Genomic DNA, 22,347 nt, shown 5'->3' with positions numbered 1-22,347 from the left:
GTAAACAAGAACGAAATCGTTGGTGTGGAATTGGGGCGATGCAGGATTTTAATGACTCTTGGTGCAACAAATATTTCCTGAAATGGAGCCAAGTTTCTACCGAACCGTAAGAGAAAATTCGGAACGGCAGAAAGTATTGGAAAACATCGTAGATATCACGTACATCTTTCACTTTCGCTCCCTTTGAACGCTAAGATTTGGTACAATTCGGAACAAATATCTGCATGAAAGAAAGTTCTTAAGCAAATTTGTTTTTCGCCGTAAAAAAGAATGTTTTTCAAATTTTAAGGAAACACGGCGTTGTTAAATCCTTCCTTTTTGAATTTTAAGTAATTAGTATTATTTGATCCTTAAACAAATTTACTCAGATAGTGTTCCATTTTTAGCTCAAACGATTTTAATTTTAGTGAATTTTTAAGATAACTGCAAAGAAAAAGTATTGAAATAAAAATGATAGGAGAAATTTGAAATGAGGCAGTGAGAAGCAAAGTGTGGTAAGTCGCGAAATTAAAAATTTGGAGATAACCAGCACAAATCGTAGGTGAACCTCTTCTTTGTCTTAGGGCAAGAGATGATACTAGTATCTCTGGTGGGTGCTGCTGTGCAGCATGTCTTAGGAATAAAAAATCAATGAAAGCCTACCTAGAACGCTATCTTCATAGTCGTTTTACTCGAAACTTGAAAATGTCCACTTACATCCCTTTGCTTCTCATTGCCTCAAATATACATGAAATTCAAGTTAGATTGTATTAGAGTTAATTCTATGTTTTTGATTTTATCGAAATTTATCTAACTCGCTAGTTTAAGTTAACATAAACTCACTAATATCAAAACGAAAGAAAATCTTGTGTGCTTTCACATCACTTTTAAGTCCGCAGAAAACGCAAAGAATGCATTTTATCCATTTTTGTAAGGAATTGAAGAAAATAGCAAGCTTGCAGTAATTCTATCTGAATCAGAAGTTTTATCGAGGCTTGTTTGTGCATATATGAGCGCAGCCATTATGGAATAATGAGATTTGGGTTCTGCTGGAAGTTCGGACCACGAAGGTACATTATAAATTAACTGAAAAATGATTCCCATGACAGAGCAAAGTAAGAGTTTAACGCTTGTTGTACCACTCCCTGGAAAACGAAGTGAGCTTTATGATTCTCAAGAGTTTCTGCAAGAAGGTTTTTAAACATTTTAATGTACAAGTACACATGTGATTTGATCACTTCTATAAATCATGATTTTTACCAACGGAATTTTAGCTTGTTATACTGTGTCGTTTTTCAACTAACAATGTTGTTTTGACCAGTTTAATAATTTTTTTCACAAGATACCGTGTCGGGTATTGGAACACCAGATGTTTGTAATATCTAACAACTGAAATAAAATTGACATAAAAAACTAAAGGAGACGTCTACACATTTTTTGAAGCTACTAGAAAAATGAAAAAATATGCAGATTCGGAATGCGTTCCTATCTTTTGGAAGCAGGAAAAGAAGTTATTACTGAAAATTGAAATACTCTTTACCACAGACATTGGTGCATCAGAAATAAATATAATTGAATCAAAAAAAATAAATTCAAAACAAAAATGTTTTTATTGGGAAAGAATGTGTGTTGGTTTTGTTTATTTTAAAACATAATTTTTTTCATACTGGAAAATAAAAGAGAATTTGAAGAGATTTATTTTCAACAGAAAGAAAGCGTCGCAAACATTTTTATTTATGAAAATTATTTATTTAAAAGGATTTTGTCTTACTTTTTAGTTCATTTCTTATAGTTTTAGTTTATTCAGTTTATTTATTTTATATATTTTTAAAATGTATCTCTTTTACTTATTTGTTTTCAATTTTAAACGTTAGGGGGAAAATAAAATCCGGTATACTTATTCTTCAGCTAGAAAGGGACTTCAAACATTTTAAAAATTAAATGTTTTTATTTTGATATGCTTTTAGTATAAAGATTTTTTTGAAAAAGATTCAAGAATTATTTTTCGGAAAAGTTTATAAGACAACAACAACAAACACAATACATATTAGATGCTAGTGCACTGTTTAGTAGTGCTGCTACTTTACCTGTCTGTTTATTTATTATTTACATATCTATTTCAACAAAAAAGAAAAATGATTATTTTGCTTCTAAACATCAGCTTTAAATGCTACAACGATATGTGTGACCTTATTTACAATCTTAGCTAATTAGCAGACTATTGATCAGTTGCTGAAAGTCGATGTTGGTGAATCACTAAGTAGGTTTGTTTAGTTCTGGACGGAATTTTCGTTGTTTTCTATAATAACGACATAAAGAGCACCCCCCCCCTCCAATATTTTTTTGCAATTGACTTTTCATTAGTAGCATAGTTCATTAGCGGAAAGTTCATTTACAGCATGCGTTTATTGTTATTCGAGGCTTTTTTTTTTTTTTAATCAAAAACTTAATTTATAAAAACTAGAAAGTTCCTCCATATTAACCATATCCTCATATAACTAATAGCCGATGATAAAGTAACCCGCGTGTTTCAACAATGAAACTCGCGCCCCGGCATGAAAATTTGATAATATGTTTTGGTAATATTTCACGTGCAGGGAAATGCTTTTTCGTGACAATGCTGAACTCGATTCGGTGACTTAACTGTTTTACTGGTAAGACTGTCATTTAAGGAGAATAAAGAAACGTAAAACTGGTCAACAATGACCGCTATCTACTAGAGGGTTCAACTGCCAAATTTAGCTTAAACTACCAAAATATCACCGAACAGGCAATCGCTGCGTTCAAATGTACATAGAAGCAAATTTTCACCCGTCATACCGTGACGGGCGACTTTCTAGTCTATAAACAATTATACAAACGCTAAATTTATCTGAACCTCAATATAATCGGAATTGAAATATTTGATTAAACAAACATTTTATTACACAGAATTTTTTTCCCTTCTTATTTATTTTTTATTTTATTTTTATTTATTTATATTTTTTGTGAAAATTTATTTTTCAAGAACTGTTACCTGATTTAAAATTACAGGGAGCTTTTAAAATTAAGTTCCTTTAATTAAGCACCAGTTTGCACTTTTCTTCGCTGGGCATGAGTTTCATTACACGTAACAAATAAGGTATTTACTCAATAGCCAATTTACGCCCAAAAGACGGCGAGGAACATTAAGAAATGGTTTTCTGGCATTAGCCCAGTCACATACTTGGCATCGAAAAGGAAATAAATTCTTGAATGGCAACAAATTGGAAACATTATTGCTGCCTTGCTTACTTTGCTTTCCACCGAGAATAAATGTTTCTTTGAATTTATGTTGCAAACTCGAGGAACCCAAATGGCAAGAAAGTATGCTAAGCCATTAAATAAGTGACCGAATGTCTTCTAAATTTCTAACACTATGCTACTAATGCTACTAAATTTGTATTAAATTATTTAGAGGATTTTGTTTTTTTTTCTGTTATGTATTTATTTTTTATTTTCAGTTTTGAAACTTTGTTTTTTAAGATTAAAAATTATCAGTTTTGTTTTTACTGTTTACGTTTCCAAGAAATTGACATTTCGATAAATTTTTGAGTTGCTTTAAAAGGTGTATCTTAAGGCTTCCAACTTTTTTGCAATACTTGCAGAAGGTCTAAATGAGCTTCGAAATGCAAGCTTTATTTGGGGTCATAGGGTTCTTTTTATTAAGGGTGACGTGCTTTTAAATCTTTTCCAACTCACGTACGCATTTTTGTGCATCATTATCTATGTGCACCTCCAGCAAAAATAACACTGTTTCAGAACTTTGTGAGGCTACACTGTTGAAATTTTATTGCAATGAAGTACTTAAAATAAAAATTAAGAAATTTGATTTCAATAAACATTTTCTTACAAAAAATGCTTGTGAATCAGATAAAAAATTTATAATAAGTCAGGGGAAAAAATGGCGGATTTTTCTTTCTTTCTTCCTTTTTTTTTTTTTTTTTTGTCCACAAAATATTCATTGAGGTCTGACTCCAGCGTCGAGAATTACAGATATTAATCATCCTTAAAGTCAAGCTTGTTTCTTATACCTATTCTTCAGATAGGTTTCATTAAAAAACCCTTTTTTTTCAAGAAAGTACTTTGTCATCCACAGAAAGTAATTCAGAGTATTTTCTGCTATTTTTCGTTTGTTATTGAAATTGCAGTGTTAAAATAACTTGCTATTCTGTAAACGTGAGATGACACATATTATATTACTCAAAATTTTGTCAGAATTAACTGCAAGCATTATCAACACAAATTGGGCAATTTTTGGCTGGTTCGCACCGTACGTCTTAAACATTTTTTTCTAACTAATCAAGTACTCGTACCACTGATTAAGAACTATTCATTTAGGGGATCTAAATAAAATTAATTTAAAAAAAAGATTATGTCAGTTTACATGGCTTTGACTATACACATGATAGTCATAGCCTATAATGAACACAAAGCGCTCGACTTCATTTTAACACCCGATGCAACGAGGAAGAGGATCATAAATTCGATGTTTTGCGTGTCTGAGCATCTGTAATATGTGTTGCATTGCAGAAGCTAAAGGGATTAACCGATTGATAACCCAAATGTTTTAATATTTCTTCGCTTAATAACTCAACGTAGCGTCCTACTAAAACAGTTCTTTTTATATTCATAAACTAAATATATTTTAAATAAATTCTTGGGTAATATGTTATTTTTAGCACAGTATAGTGAGAATGAATAAGTGTGAAATTAAGCAGTTTTTGCTTAAATAAACAATATTTCGTTTGAATATAATAACTGTTAATCAAGTAGATTATTTTAATTCAATGTTTAAACTTATTGAAGTAAACTAAATTCTAACACCTTATGAGAAACACAGCGAAATATTTTTCTGTTAACTATTACAGATGGCTATGATGGCTATAATGTTTTGAGATTTGACGAAACTTTTTCAATGAATCAATATAAAAACATTAGGCGAGTTCTTTCAGTTCAATCGGAATGAAACCTTAAAAATACTTAGCTAATGCATTTTTCACTGAAAATGTTACAATGTTGTTTATAAGAACGTAATTTGTGTGTCATGACTACTCAACTTACGAGAGATAAATATAGAAACAGAAAAATTTATTTTTCACGCAAAGTTCCCAGACATAATGGAAAATATTTTTCATTACTTTAAAGTAAAATATAGTAAATCAGTTTTATATTGAAACTCAATATTTTAAACTGAAAATTACATTCCTGAAATACTCTTTTCTGTTACGATATTTTATTCAGTTATTTTTCTTTACTTTTCTTTTTCTTCTCAGAGATTTTTTTTTATAGAAAAATATCTTTTTAACTAGTTCCTTCAAAACATAAATGCATAAAAACGTAAAGTAAGTAAAAAAAAAAAATACATGCTAGATATGAGGTAAATTATGTACTCGACAAAGATATTAAAAATTGCTGTGTAGCTTTATATTATGTAGAATATAATGCAACCCGAAAACTTTTTATCAAGGTATGGGAAACAGTGAGTAGTTTTATACAATGCATGTAACATTCTCAGAAATATTTTGAGATATTCCCAAAAGTTTTTCAAATCGTTCGCACCCCAGACCATCTCCGAATTGGATAATATTTTATCTGAGTTTTTTTTAAACTAATGTATGCAAAATTTTCAGCTTCCAAGATCCAAATCCTGAGGATCTAGGATCTCCCCCAAAAAATGCTCTAAAATGGCAGGTTAGCTTTGGGGAACGAATTGCAATGTTAAGGCTTAGGTTTTAGAAATTTTCAACACACTGTAATACTGAAATTTTAGGAGCTTCAAAGTACTCTACACTGCAAAAAAAAAGCTGTTGTTTTTACAGTAAAATACTGGCAGCTCGCATTCCAAAGAAAAACTGCAAAAATTACAATTCTAAACTGTAAAATTTGCAGTAATATACTGTTTTATAACAGACTTTTACTGTGAAATTTACAGCGATAAACTGTAAAATTAGCAGTAATATACTGCTTTTTAATAGAACTGCCCTGTAAAACTTACAGTATCTAACTGTAAAATTAGCAGTAATATACTGTCTTTTAATGGAATTGCCCTGTTAAATTAACAATGATTAACTGCAAAATTAGCAGTAAAATACTGTTTTTTAATGGAACTGCCCTGTAAAGCTTACAGTATCTAACTGTAAAATGAGCAGTAATATACTGTTTTAGGAATGACTTAACCTGTAAATTTAACAGAGATAATATGTAAAATTAACAGTAATATACTGTTTTTTAACGGAATTGCCCAGCAAAATTAACAGTATGAAACTGTAAAGTTAGCAGTATTATGCTGCGGGATCAGCTAAATTGCGCCATAAAAGCAGCAGTAGTATACGGTTTAAAAAATGATTTGTACAGTAAAATTAACAGCAATAAACCATAAAATAAATAGTTATCAATTTTTATGCAAAAGGTTTTTTTCACCCTATCATTGTTTCTTTTCATAGTCGAAATCACTGCTTTTACAGCTGAAGAACAATTTAGAAAAGTAAAGCAATTGATTTTGTATGTAAGTTGTAGAAATCAGAATACATACGAAATCGGTTCCTTTTCTAAAGTTTTTCAACAAAAAAAAAATGTTTTAGTCTATGAAAAGCGACAAGTAAAGAAATATAAAAGCCTTTTACATAAAAATAATTAACTGCTGTTAAATATATGTTTTATTGATATTTTCCTCGCACACAAAACAAATACCTGTTAAAGAAGAAAAAGTGGCGCATTTTCATTTATACAAAAAACTTTTAGCTCTATTGCAAACTTAAAAATTTACAAATAGAAGGAAATTGCAAAATATGGTCTGAAGCTTTATTTTCAGAACAGTTATAGCGTTTTCATAAAACAAACCTTTTTGATCCATGAAGGTATTAAAAATTAGAAAGTTTTTTATACATAACTGAAAATACTACATCGTATCTTCACTAAAAGTACTTTTTTCACTTCCAGCATCATTGAGTTGCTGAAATGTGCAGCATAACGTGGGAAATGTTTTGCTGTATGCAATCCATTAAACTTTTAAGCTTATTTTAACTTTATACATGCAATTCAGTGCATTTATTTTTCTTTTTCTGGTAAAACAGAATATTTTTATGGTTTTCTTTTTTTAATGTTATTAGTTGCATATGGACCTACTTTATTTCAGAAATACTAGTAACAAATCAACTTCTTTTCACACCATATGTGCAGTATTTAGACTGCACAGAATGGTTTTTATTGTAAACTGATTATTATAGATTAGATAATACTTTATCCTATTAGCCTTTTAAAATTTTCATAGATGAAAACAAATATATGACGGTTCAAAATTCCAAAGCAGAACAAAACAGAAACAATTTTTCACTTAGTATAATAAAATCTGTCAGGTTTATCACTACTAGTATTAAGTTAAAAATTGGTTTTACTACTCCAAAAATTATATAACTTTATATTCTGTTATAATGTTTTCATGAGAAAAAACGATACATTCACACCAATAAAAATTGCCAAATTATTTTATTTAGTATACATCACCTTTGAATATCGATTAGTAGTTTTTACAGTGAAATTGCAGAAATTCATTTAAAATCGAATGCTAATTTTTTCAAGGTCAGCGTTTTTACATCAAACTTGCTTCTTCTTTGTGACACCTTAGCCGACTTCGGTGCCATCATTAGAACTTATATTATGAAAGCATCTGTCAAAATAAAAAATTGTTAGAATCTCATAAAACTTGTGGACATCAAAAAACATACATGGAAAAATCAAATTACGTAGGTATAAAAATACGCCCAAAAATGATTAAAATTATGACTCTGAATGATCTGAAATTGCCTTGGGAGTTGCTTTTATTTTGAAACCTCTCAACATATACCTAAATTGTAATTGAACCTTTTATTTCAGGAACCAGTTTAGCGCTTATGCTGTTTTAAGGAGAAAAAATTTTTTTCGCAGCAATTTGCAAGCTAAGCATTTGTAACGGTGGTTATTAATGTCTAATTAAAGTAGACTTAATCTGGATACTTTACATAAGAACTCAAAAAAGAAAGAAAATACTATCTTACATTTTTTTCTTCCATACAAAGAAACGCACTTGTACTGGTTTCTAAAGTACAATTTTAAGAAAAATCCTTTTAATTTTCGGCACTTTTGAAGGATTTTTAATTACATATGAGACTGTTGATTAAGAATAATGTTTATTTTTTTTTTTTTGATCGGCTAACTGAAGTGATCGGAAGAGTAACTCCTTGTGTAAGTGAAGAATTAAAAAAAAAAAAGCAGCGGAAAGTTTTCCGAAGTGGGACTAACATCTTGGCCTAAAGAAAAAATTAAAATGTTTTAAGGACGATACAACTTGAAACTAGTCTCTTCTTATAATAGGCTCCAGATTATCGAACTGCAATATATTTACTTCAAAACGAAAATAAGGATAAGGTAGAGAAATATTTTTTTTAGAAAATGGAGCAAGGTCGAAGTTTAGGACAACCAATTGGGAAATATTGGGGTATTCATTCAAAACAATGAATACTGTATGTAGCCTCTTTTAGTCCCCCCCCCCCAAGTTGCTACAGTAGCATTGAAAACCGTAGATGTTTTTACTTTATTTATTTATTTATTTTTTTTTTTGTAACCCATATTCCGTTCCAACACTTGTTAACAGCTCGAGGTATGTTCAACTGATACCAGCTTCATTTTCTTTTTCTTTGACAGCTGCCCATTATTAGAAATCTGAATATTAAACAAAGTGTGACGTAAAATAATTATTTAGAACTCTGTCTGTACTTAATATGAAATATTTTACTTATTTTTTTAAAATATTTTTTTCCTGCATTTTAATCCATAATTGTGTTATTATACTGTTAAAATTTAATGTTTTGGAGATTTTTCCTTAAGTTCAAAGGAATCACATTGAAGAGTCATTTGAGTTGAAATAAAATAATATCGTAAGAACATTCTATCTTATATATGTCTTAATATTTAAGAATAATTTATGATGTTTCATGTATATTCTATGTCTTTCAAAATGGAGAAGCCCCCCGCCCCGACCCCCGTTTTGAACAACTATCGATGTCCCCATTTAAGCCACCAGCGGCTTTTTTTTTAAGTGGCACTTTTTTTGCGAGGATTTAGGCAATTTATCTTTAAGTTTTTCGGAATGTACCTGAAATCTGGAAGAAACAATTCTATATTCCCAAAATCAAAATGGCTTAGTTAAAGTAAATTCAGCAAAAAATGAAAATTCGGTCAGAAAAGTTTAAAGTTTTCAACAAAATAATAAATCGTCAAACATGTCAAAATAGAGTAAATCTGGTAGGGCCAGTTCTAATGATTAAGAAATTGAGAAGTCCACATTTGGCCCACCGTCCTTGTTATAAACAATGCTATCCTTCTTGAAAATGCTTTGCCGGAAGACCGCACCACTTTTAACTGTAGATTTAAACATGTTCACATTTGCAAGTCTGAATATGCGAAGAAAGTTTCATACGCTGTAATACATCGTTCTTTTAACATTCTGTTTTGGCTCCTTCGATTTTAATAACATGTAAAAACAAAGAATCAGTGTTCCAAAATTTACTGGAAAATTAAAAAAAAATAATAATGAAAGAAATTTACGTCTAATTTAGCTCTAGCAACAGAAATTTCTATATTGGGGTGATTCTTGAAGTGATAATATTCAATTACCCGTAAAATATAATATTGAATTACAAATTTAAAAAATTCAGAATTAAATAAATTGTATGACCGATCACATTTTAATCAAAACAAAATAAAATTGAGTTTAACTTCTTCCAAAAGATAGTTCTTGATTGTAACATAGAACCTGACAACGGGCCACAAAAATCAGCTTCAGGTGTCCAATATGGCACGCAGACCGTCGAATAAGCTTACGTGGCTAAGAACGCTTTAAAACTCAAAAGCATTGGTAATTACAAATTACATCCGAAAACACAAAAATATAAATGAAAAGAGATACTTATAAACTTCCGTTGCCGGCATTCATGTCACAAAGTGAATTATTGCACATCGTTCAGACTAGAGGCTTATTTGAAATTCCAAGCGGAGCACAACCGCGAACTGTTATCTTGATAAAATGACACAACCATTATTCCATTCAGTTCTGGTCACAAGTTACGTAGTTCTTTACATTTGCATACCACTAAAAATAAAGAAATGATATTGCATTAGTGAATAAATTTAAATGAAGTAAATTCAGGCGGCTGGACTGAAATTTATAGTTTAAATTTTTCCGAAATACCTAACCGCAACCATATCACCAGGCACAAATTCAAAATGAAATCAACTACAATTGTTTTTCCTTCGTGCGCTGGAGGGACAGTAACAAAATATTCGCTAGCAAATTTCCCCCTTCTTGGCACGCCAGCACACCGAAAAAGGGAAATACATTAAGACATGAATAAAAAATTAAAAAATATTAGTCCATCCGTTTGTGTGCACAAATTATAGCTTAAACATAATGGAATAATTGAGACATTTAAAAAAAAAAAAACTCTAAAAAAATATGTCATTGCAATTCAAGCTTTACGTAAATTTTCCCTACAGAAAGGTTTTGTGAAACAATCAGCTAAATTATTTTTAGTTTCTCAACAAAATTTATTCCAAATTCATTTTCATCAATCAAATTCCGTAGGAAATGGTACCCCACATCAATCTGCTTAGTTCTGCAATTTTTTCTTGCAGAACTAGAAAAATCGATCGCAACTAGATTAATAGTACTCTATACTGTGACAATCAGTCTAAAATACTGAATTATTTTCGTGGCATTTAAAATTCTTTTTATTCACATAACTTCCTTAGATTGTTCACTAACTGAAATATAATCTGCTTCTATCGTTGAGAGTGCTACGTATTTTTGTTTGAATGTACACCATATTATTCGTACCCTATCCAAAAACATTACAAGCGCCCCCCCCCCGGCATTATATTCCAGTCGTCTTGATTTGAGGCGTAATCTGTATCAGAATAAAAATGATTTATTCGGTTTACAGACAAAATTTAGATTTCAGGGACCGACAAACCCTTCAGGTTGTCTCACAAATCTCTTCTTTTAAATCCGCATATAGATACGCATTGCAGACATCTGCTCGGAAATGGACCCAATGTAACTTATACACAAAAATTGAAAAGAAAGCCTCAACCAAAGGAAAGGAAATTACTGAAGAGAACACTTGCGAAAAGTATCCCCCCCCCCCAATAGCTGGTTGTTACTTAAAATTACCAGTCTGGCCTTGAAGCGAATTATTTCGTTCTGCTCATCTGTTCTGTTGCGTTTTGCCAATCTTCCCTTTCTGGCATTTTCAAACTTTGTTTCAAATTCGGAGGAATTACATCTTCGGAAATGTTAGTTTCTAGTTTACTTGAATTATCCCCCCTATCTTCATCAGAATCTGATACTTTTCTTGAATTATCATCAGAAATGAAATCAAAATATTTTGGGTCATATTCAATGTTATTTTCAGAACAATTAACCTCGGTTTCACGATTCGGACTTTAGAATCGTCGTGTCAATATATGCTTTGCCTTGGTATTTCTTCAACCAATTTAATTCTCACAACATGCTATTTCATGATTTTCAGGATATTCTTCTTCTACTTCAGATTTACTCAGAAGTGAAATAAAACAGTATACCTCTGTTTCCCGTTCCTATTTTTTTCCCGCCCAGAATTTATTTTCATCGAATTTAACATTCAGCATTTCTGTCACTTCACTATTTTCGGGATCCCAAATTCTATAACCTTTCATATAAAACGCATATCCTACCATGACTCCCTGTTTAGCTTTCATATCCAATTTGCTTATTTTCTGTTTTAGAAGTGCAATATACGAAATACAGCCAAAAAACACGGGAGTGTTTAATAGATGGCTTTCTTCCCTCAAATAGTTTAAAAAAGGTTTTGGTTATTCCTTTTAAAACCGCACTAGTCCGTAAGTAGTGGAAGCACATAGCTGATTCGGCTCAAAACTGCTGAGGCAAACCCGATTCATTTAAAAGTGTTCTAATTCCATTCATTAATGTTTAGTTATAATGTTCTATGGCGCTACTTTGTTAAATGGAGGATTTGTTGGTTTTTTCGATTCTTATGTTTTGGTCGCTAATTTAAATTTCAAACCGGGTGCTCAGAAGTTTCTTTTTGAAATCGAATCTTTCCCGTAATTTTCTCTGTTCTCTTTTGAAACCTGACAAAGTATTCGAAAACCTCACTTTTTTGAAAAATCGTCTATTATTGTGAAAATAATCCCCCCCCCCCTAAAGAACTCAACTGCTAAGGAACCCATCGCATTTAAATGCAAAAGTTCTTACCCGGCTTTGGCTTGAATCTCCGTTACAGGTTTAAACGAAATTCTGCAATTTTTCTTTTTACGGGGATAACAATCTGACATATTTTTACTTTTTATATGCAGTGAAAGACAGTGAAGTACAGAATCACATTTTTCAGTATTTATAATATAGTTTTTGTCTTCATCATAAACGCATTGATACCAAACTTTAAGACTCAAAGGGTTCTTAAAGTTAAAACATAAGGAAACTGACGATTTCAAGGTTAAAAGAGTTTCAAATTCTACTGTAGTTCTAGGTATCTACTTTTCTAAATGAGCATGTCCTTCAAGGCGAAGAAAATATGACAAATCTCAATTTGTCGAACGGAACTTACATATTTGCCGATTAATAAAATACTGGTGCATGCACAAATTAAGTACGCACAATTAAGTACAATAGCCAATGAAATTTGGACATTCGAGAATTCAAAAATTTGAATCGTTACAATTATGTCCCCAAATTTTCCGAATCGGCAGACAAAGTGTTCCCAATATGGCAGTTTAGGGGAGGTCATAGTGACTTCCCGTGACCTCCCATCGAGTGCCATTGAATATGGTTCCTAAAATTATTTTTAAGTTCACAAGTTTCAATGCTATTAGTGCATTTTTCCAGAAGTAAAACTTTAATTTCTTACTGACGCAAATATAAAACTTTTAAAACACAAGGGTTCCGTGTTTGTATCTAAAGATGCTTATTTTTATTTATTTTTTTATTTTTTTATTTTTTTGGAGTGCTTCATTGATGATTTTTTTTAATTATAATTATTTTAGTTTTGTTAGATAAGTATGAAAGCTGGCTCCAGATTTCAGAGAATTTTGAGTCTTTCAGAGTGGCAAATTCTTCAACAAAAATATCATTAAACTTGATACTGTTTGCATGTCTCTCGGTCACGTTGTTATTTTATTTATTTACATTGCTATAACGTAAAGTTTATCAATAAAATGGTTAAATGCAAACTGTTAAAGAATTTAAAACTGAACATAAGAAAGAAAAAAAAAACTGAAGGAAGAAGTCAATCGCGATTCGCTAAAAAATTACTAGAAGACATAAGAATTTAAATTTTAAGTACTCACATGCTATATAACACAAAATATTATCGTAAACAAAATCTAATGTTCTAATAACTTTAAAAACGATAAAGAAAGGAACTGATTTATTTTTAAATCAAATTTGAGTTTCAGAAAATGTTTAAAAACTATCATACGGGCAGTAAAATATTTAGAATCACAACAACTACTCGGATTTTTGCTATGAAGCAATCGCTACAACTTAGCAACTAAAAGAAATAGCAAAGTCAACGTCAACGAATATTGGAATACGAATTATGATTTCAAAATAAATACTGTTATTTTACATACATTATCGATGATAAAAAAAACTACATTTTGAGAAAAGGGAATGAATAATATTACTAGCACTTACCTTTAACTTGGATTACAGCTGAGCAGTCTTGACTCAGCACACCCGAAAAATAACTAACATGGCTGTCGATACTTTGAATTCATTAGTTTCTCTTCCCGTATGAAAAGAAACAACTTTTGCGCATCGTTTTGCGCAATCTAAAACAATTTTACAGTTTTTTTCTGTTATTTAGAAGAGCAGTATTAAACTGTTGGAAAAAGTAGTATATTACTGTAAAAACAACAATTATTTTTTGCAGTGTAGCTGCTATCCTGTTCTCGTATTTTCTGAGTTAAAGATTTTTAGCTTTTGTTTAGCACGCATGGAAACTGTGGACGAATACTGGAGGGGAAATTCTTTTCTTGATTTTAGGATATCATAAATTATGAACTCAAAATTCAAAGACACGTACTTTGCAATTTAATTGTCAGAATACTTGGTTTTAATGTGTTACTTTTAGTTGGTGTAAATATACTCTTTGTAAAAAATACTGTCATCCAAATTGGTCATCAAAATCTTTCACATAAAAGTAATCTGATTTCGATGCTCTGTAGCTGTTTTTCACCTCTTTTCGGTAGTATCGTAAGACATAACAGTTTTTTTTTCCTCAGAATAAATAATGATCTTGAAATACTGTATTTCTTAAAGAATTGCCATGTTCAGGCTAAGTTTGCTGAAAATTTCATTACACTTAAAGTTAGAATTTTGTGAAATTCTAATACTTTTGGCTTTTAACACGATCTTGTACGGTTGTGAGTTTGAGCTCATTAGTTTTTGTGTAGCACGCATGTAAATTCTCGACAAAGCGCGGCGGGGAAATTTCGTTCCTGGGTTTTTGGAAGTCATAAATTTTGAAGGAAATAAATTTAAAGCAACGTCATATAAATAATAGCCGATGATCGAGTAACCCGCGTATTTCAACAATGAAACTCGCGCCACGGCATGATAATTTGATAATATGTTTTGGTAATGTTTAACATGCAGGGAAAGGCTTTATTTTGACGAGGCTGAACTTGATCCGGTAACTTAATAGTTTTACTGGTAAAACTGTGTCGTTTCAGGGGAATGAAGAAACGCAAAAGTGGTTGACTAAGATCGCTATCTACTGAGTTTAGGGTTCATCCACTGGAGTTAGGGTTAAAATTGTAAATATCAAAATATCACTAAACAAGCAGTTTTTACCCGTCATACCTTGACGGGTGACTTTCTAGTTTAATAACTAATTATATAGTCAAAATACTGATTTTTAGTGTGTTACAGTTATTGAAAGCAATATTAATTTTACAAAATATATTTTCCCCCAGACCAATCGTTAAAACCCTTCTGTGAAAAAATAGTCCGTCTTCAATGCGTTGCAACTCAAGTTCGTCACCTTGTATCTTCTTTTCTTTAGTACCATTAGAAAGAACATATTTTTCCTGAGTGAAAAGGCTCTGTTTTCGATGGTGTTCTTTTGGATAAGAAAAATGTACTTGAAATACTGTGTGTCGTTCACGAGAAAAGTTATTTCTGCGATGTATAACCGATGGTGATTGCCATGAAAACAACTTTAATGTAATTTATTAATTCTTATTAGTCTAGAATAGAGATGGACAATGTCATTCTTTTTAATGACATATTCATCATAAAATCGTCCATTCTTTTGATTCTTTTATTCAAGTAGTTCTTTTGAATGACTTCGTTCATTTTAAAAAGTTGCAGGTGATCTCTCTGCACGTCAAAGTCATGTAATATTTGAAATGTTTCATTGGATTAGTAATATTCTTCGAAGGGCAAATTACTAAAATTATCTAAAAGTAATTAAAAATGCCTATGAAAAATGAATTTAAAATACTTTACTCAGGTTAAGATTATAAAGCAATTATAGTTCATTTTGTGAGATATTTCTCAGTTGCCTTATGGTGTTTTAAATTTCAAAAATCGCAGTTTACATTTCAGCAAATCAAAAAATTCAGTTATTCAAGTTTTCCAGCTACAAAACTATATGTATCATTATAGTGTTACCAATAGACCATGTTTAATGAAAAAAGTAACAACAAATCTATCGGGAGTTCAGCCGGAGTACCGGACAACTTAATTTAAAAAAAAAGACTCACCTAAAGTATTTGGGAGCTTCAAAATTATTCCAAAGTATAGATGAGAACAAAAAGAAAACCCCGTAACACTTTTGTTGATAGGGTTGTTATAGAAGGCAAAAGGTTTGCCAAAAAAGTGATAAAAGCTATTTTTAGAAATAATTAAGGCGACAGAAAGCGTGAGAAGAATTTTAGCAGGTGTGTGGGCCAGGAAGTGGAATGTCCGAACATTTTGCTAGTAACCCAAACAAGTTACACAACACATTACTAATGGATATATTGAAAAATTAAAAATGAGCTGCACCAATAAAGTTAATGATGAATGAAGTAGGAAGTAAAAAGGTTCGAATGAATCTATTGTACTTCTCTGAGGAAAAAGAGATTTGTGAGTGATTGAGAGTAGGACTGGGCGATATACCGATATACTACATAATGTAACGATATACATTTTTTTACCACGGTAACGACATTTAAATTTAAATCTGTTCGAAATATCCTCTGACCGGACTTAACTGAGAGCTAACTGAAATAATGACTAAAAAATGCATATTCATTCATAATTCTTCGTGCTTAAAGAGTGGATCATACCGCCCAACTCTTCGAGATCGTTTTACGGATGTGTATCATGTTTTTTTTTTTTTTTCATTTTTATGAGTACGAGCAAAACGTTTCAGTATTTTCGTGCTTTGCAGAACAAAAAAAAATGTATCTCGTCAGTTTTGGCGCTAAGAACGCTCCAATGCAGCACCGCGCCATGTCAAAAGCCAGAGTTGCCGTGTAAGAGAATTCACTTGCTTCATTCAGACGCACGGGACGCATGCTCCTTTGGATGAATATCATTCCAGAAGCTTAAGCAGTTTTAACTAGAGTACGGAGATCTGGGAAGTTCGAAAATGTACGTACGTTCCAGAATTTGAGAAGAAATTTCTTTCAATCCGTCATTTTTCGCGCGTTTAATTTCAAGGAAATACCGATTGCGTTGTTGAGTGTTGTTGATGAAATGGTATCGAAACTAGCGGGGTTATATCGTTTTCGTTCAAGATCCACAATTTCATTTGAAATGACTTAACAAACATAGGTTGCGGAATTGGGATAGCATATATTAGGATTTCTGGTTCTCTGCGAAACATCGAATGTCGTAGAAAACCGAGAATAAACTTGCATTTCTGAACTTGTATGGTTTTTATAAATTATGTAAAAGAAGAAAATTTTAATGTGCAGATGATTTAAATAAGGGTGTTACTCCCCCCTCGAAAATTTACATGGCACCTTCCTCCCCCCCTAAAAATGTTATTCCACAATAATGAGATCTGTTTCACAAAGACTTGAAAATTCTCAAGTACCCCTTGTAAAATTTCAACAATTTGGTCTGTGCTTGTGACACCCCCTCGTCACATAGGCGTGGGGGGGGGGGAGTGTCGTTGCAGCGAATATTATTGAAAAAATTACAGAAATATTACTTACCGAGGACTTTTATCAACTGCAGATCTTGATATGCATAGATATATGTCTAAGTGTCCCCCCCCCCCAAAAGATGATCTTTTCAATTAAAACGAAACCTCCCTCCCCGGAAATAAACAAGACCTCTCATTAAAGAGACTAAAATACGTTTAAAAAAACATTCATCAATTATTTCATTGGTAAAGTCGGTCTCATGCCCCCCCCCCCTCCAAAGAAGGGCACTTCTACTTCAGCTATTATTATTATTAGAATAAATTACAGAACTCTTTACGAATTAAGATTTATGATGACTTTTCTCTACTGCAGATCATGTTGCTAGGAGTGCCAATTCTCCCCAAGTGCGTTGCCCCCCCCCTCAATTTTACCAAACCTATCTCCCTCCAAAAAAAGGCTAAATCCTTTTGAGATAACATCTCTGATTATCTCAGTTACATATTCTGCCCCATGCCCCCCTTGGGTATATCCCTGCTTTAGCCATTAGTACTGGGATAAACTACTTTAATATTTAACTTTTAAAATGTGTGATGGCTTCCCTCTATTGCAGATCTCAATATACAAATAATATAGTTAGGGAAGCGCATCCCCCCAACTGCGACGACATCCCTCAATTGTACTGAGCGTCATCCCCTCCCCCCGAAAAAAATGGACTTCCCTGTGAAAGGTCTAACAGATCTGCTTAAATGTGTGCGTAATTTTTCGCAACCTTAGACTAAACATTGCAATTCGGTTCCCTAAAACTGATCCGGCATTTTGAACTATTTTTGGGAGACCCTAGATGCTTAGGATTAGAATTTCAGAAGCAGGTAATTTGCAGAAGTTTGTCTGAAAGGCATATCCGCACCTCTATAATTTTTCATCATAAAAGGTAGAATTTCATATAGGAGATTTTCGGTTGAGACCATTAGACCACTTATATGGAACGACGCATATGAAAAATATGGACAATAAGCCATTTCTTTTTCAATGAAGCATTGCAAAGTAATATTTGATATAATAAAGATTTCACTTGATTTTCTACAGTCAGTTGCTTACATTTAAAATTGAAATACGTTTACCAGAAAAAATATGATTTTCTTCATCTATTACGATAACTTTTGAAATATAATAACAATGATTTTATGCAATTCCACAAAAAGTGATTGACCGTTGATTTTTTTTTCAGTGATTCCGCATTGAAAGATCAATATTTGTGTTTCAAAACGTTTCAGAACAAATGTACTCTTTTCTTTCAACCGCCATTCACAAAAGTAAGGTTTGTTGGAAAAAATATCCTTATTAATTGCATATCAAAAGCAGATTGAAGTCTTTTCAAAGAACTAGAAAAACTAATTGTATGAAGCAGCATGAAACGATGTCCTTTATTTATCAAAGGTTTTTTTAACATACGCTTTTTTATGTTTTTTAATTGTGTGATATTTTCTATCTTATTTCATAACTGCTTCTTTTTAGAAACTATAGCAAAATTTTCTGAAACATGCACATAGCTGTGCAGTAGCACAAAAAATAGCAATTTTATTCGCACTTTTATTGCAATTTTTATCATTATTTTAAATTGTACATTTATAAAAGTGCATAAAACGGCTACAAGATTTATTCTGTAATCATGAGTTAGTATTTACCAGTAAGATTCCTTCATCTTCATTGCTAGACTATTTTAAAATGTCTAAAGAAGTATATTTCTATATTTCTTCAGTATGTTTAGTTTGATTCGAAACTAATAGTATTAGTTTTGCTGTTTATACCGAGTGAGTATAAATGATGAATTCGATTTCAAAAATAAAAGTTTTTGAAACTATTATACATGATATAATAAGTGATACATGAATGAAAATATTTTCTTCAGTTACAAATGTTGGATGTGTGATTCTCTTGTAATTCGGTGAGCATCTACTCTGAAGTACAGTTCATTCCATACGTCGTGGTAATAAGTTTTGTGAGCTTAAGCCAAAGATCTGTTTATTAACTACCGGTGCCGAAATTACTAAAAAAAAAACTTCAAGAACATATTTATGCAGCATTACGAAGCATTGACAGTGATACTTTAAAATTTGTAGAACTTACTGAAATTTAGGTTAGATTTTGACGTGCAACAAAATACAACGATATTGAACATTTGCAGAACATTATGTGCAGTGTGCTCACATACTGCATTTTTGTTGAATTAAACCTAATTGAAAAGAAAAAATAATATTGTATATTTCGTATTAAGTTCATGCATCACTCATTGAAATATGTGTAATGAGTCTGTCCACGGTGACTGACGTTGCAATTTGACTCTATTTTTAACATATAAATTCAGCACTGTCATGAAATTAAATTTTGCTTTTATAAGGGGGGAAAAACGTGACTGATGTTATGCAAAAGAGCCATTGAGAAAAGTGACTTAGATAAAATTTGAAATTCTCTTCACACTAATAACGTAAAATCTAAACAAATTTCTTCCCCTTAAAATAGAGATTTTAGAATTGATGCAAATACTTTGTTTCATTGAAATAACTTAAAAACTAAAAGTATAAAACAATTTTAACAATCGCGACTGATGATACAAAGAGTTTATAACTGATGTTATATTTACAATAAATTGCTATAATTATAAATTATTTCTCCTTGAAAATAAAATTAGTATTTAAAACTGTGAAATTGTATTTAATTTATTACTCTAACCACACTTTGTTTATAAGAGGAGTCGCACTGTCCCTTTCTTTAAAATCAGATGGGGTAAGTGTGTTCCATATTATGTGGCAAGTGCGACCCCATGAAATTCGTCTATAATTTTGCTTATAATTCCTATTTTCAGTTCATTATTTATTGATCCTACTCCAATTAGTAGAAATCCGATTAGTAAAATATGGGGGCATGCACACATTATGTATATCTAGTTAGATGGGAGATTCGAGCATTCAAGAATTTCAACATTGCAATTATGTCACCATATTTGCCGAACAAGGCAATTTTTGGGAGGTCATAGAGACCTCCTGTGACCTTCCGTCGGGTGCCTCTGAATATAACATCTCGAATTATTTTTATATTCAGATGTTTTAATAGTACTAGTACATAAAACCTGAAGTAAAACTTTGATTGCCTGCTGACGCAAATATAAAACATTTAAAAGTGTTTCGCGTTTGTATTTTAATGCATATATTTTGCAATATTTTGGAGTAATTGATTGATTTTTTAAATTTTGATAAATAAGTACGAAAACTGGCTCCAGAGGTCAAATTATTTTTAGTCGTTCAGACTTAAGAGTATTACATTTCTAGAATATCCTGCTGAGCAAATTATTCAGCAGAACACATGCAAACAATATACGTAAACTTGGTATCGTTCGCATGTCTCTCGATCACGTTTCTATTTCATTGATTTAGTTATTTTTTAATCATATAATTATATACAGTAGATCAAAGTTACTGACGCTGTCTGAAGCTTGTTATTGTAAAGTTTATCATTAAAATGGTCAAAAAACAAATTATTAAAGAATTTAAAACTGAATATTAGAAGAAAAAAACAGAAAGAAAAAAGTTAATCGCGACACGTTAAAACTGTACTAAAAAACATGAGGATTTAAATGTTAAATACTGACATCGTATATGACCCAAAATATTATCGCAAACAAATTCAAAAGTTTCAATAACTTTAAATACCATCAAGGAAGGAGTCGACTGCTTCTTAATTCTAATTAGAATTTCAGAAAATGTTTCAAAACTGTCATAGGCACAATAAAATGTTCAACATCACAAGAACTACTCGGATTTTTGCTATAAAGCAATCGCTACAACTTCGCAAAACTTGTGATGTCAAAATAAGCACCGTTATTTTACACACACTATAAATCATGAAAAAAGCTACATTTTAAGGGAAAGAGAATGAATAAACATAATTAGTACTTACCTTTAACTTGAAGTATGAAGTGAAAAGGGGGGTGCTTGAAACCAGCGCGAGCACCGAGACCACAGGTCTATTGTACTATCCCCGCTTAGACTACTAGCCCAATAAGAGAAATAAATCTCAGCAGTTGCCTAACCGAAATTCTAGGCAGTTCCCAGGGATCTACATAGTGGTATCCCAAGTGCTCAAATCTTTGTGCAGAGTAGAAGTCACAATCACATAGCACATGAATTGAGCTTTCATCAGTTATATGACATCCTCTACACGAAGGGTTGTCGGTAACACCCATCAGATTAAGGTGCCTATTAAGAGTGCAGTGTCCAATTAGTAACCCAACAGACTTCTTGATCTCATTCCTGCTCAAGTTAAGCAGTTCCTTGGACCTGAGCCAGGGAGGCTGCTGGTTCAAAGTCTTGGCCTGTCTTTGAGACTTGGACTGAAGCCACAGGTAATATGATTCATCCATAAGAAGGTTCTTTGCAGTATTCCTTACTGCATTGCAGGGCTGGCAGAGGACAGGTTCGGGTCCCATAAACGGTACATTGGGGCCCTGCTTAGCTAACTGATCTGCCAATTCGTTACCTACAATGTCACGGTGACCAGGAACCAAGTAAAAGGAGACCTTATTACTACCAGCTAGTCTTACCATTATGGCACTCCCAAACTGTTTTGGTAGTAAAGCAGTTACGATTGAGAGCTTTCAACACAGCTTGGCTATCAGATAATATTCTGATAACCTTCCCAGAATTTCAGAAAATGTTTCAAAACTGTCATAGGCACAATAAAATGTTCAACATCACATGAACTACTCGGATTTTTGCTATAAAGCAATCGCTACAACTTCGCAAAACTTGTGATGTCAAAATAAGCACCGTTATTTTACACACACTATAAATCATGAAAAAAGCTTCATTTTAAGGGAAAGGAAATGAATAAACATAATTAGTACTTACCTTTTACTTGAATTCTTGCTTAACGGTCCAGCCTCAGTAAACGAAAAATCTACAAACATGGTTGTCGATATGTTGAATATGTGAGTTTCTCTTTGAAACTTCCCGTATAAAAGAAACACTTTTTGCGCATCGTTTTGCACCACATATAACAGTTTTAGTTTTTCTCTGTTATTTAGCAAAGCAGTATTAAACTGTTGGAAAAACAGTATATTACTACAAAACAACAATTTTTTTTTTTTTTTTTGCAGTGTATGCAATAAGCCTA

This window comes from Uloborus diversus, chromosome 6 (genome assembly GCF_026930045.1).
Source record: "Uloborus diversus isolate 005 chromosome 6, Udiv.v.3.1, whole genome shotgun sequence".
In the NCBI taxonomy this organism is placed as follows: domain Eukaryota; kingdom Metazoa; phylum Arthropoda; class Arachnida; order Araneae; family Uloboridae; genus Uloborus; species Uloborus diversus.
The sequence above is the reverse complement of the archived record's forward strand: the minus strand, read 5'-3'. Positions refer to the sequence as shown.